This window comes from Carassius carassius, chromosome 30 (genome assembly GCF_963082965.1).
Source record: "Carassius carassius chromosome 30, fCarCar2.1, whole genome shotgun sequence".
Classification (NCBI taxonomy): Eukaryota; Metazoa; Chordata; class Actinopteri; order Cypriniformes; family Cyprinidae; genus Carassius; species Carassius carassius.
The window spans coordinates 29710177-29710502 of record NC_081784.1 but is presented as its reverse complement, the minus strand read 5'-3'; positions in this window follow the sequence as shown (position 1 = coordinate 29710502).

Sequence of the window (326 nt, the reverse complement as noted above, 5' to 3'; positions counted from 1 at the left end):
GAATGAGTGAAGCTCCCGTGGTGAATAAAATGGCTTGCATTTCTAGATCAGGACAGCACAACTTCTTTAACACAGTTACATCTGTACACCACCATTCATTGATGTAAAAGCATGTCCCACCTCCGCGCGATTTCCCCATTGATTCTGCGTCGCGATCCGCTCTAAACAGCTGAAAGTCCGGCAGATGGAGCGCGCTGTCTGGTATCGTATCATTCAGCCAGGTTTCCGTGAAACACAGAGCAGCAGAGTGTGAGAAATCCTTATTTGTCCGAGAAAGCAGAAGGAGTTTGTCCATTTTGTTAAGTAGAGAGCAGAGATTTGCCAGA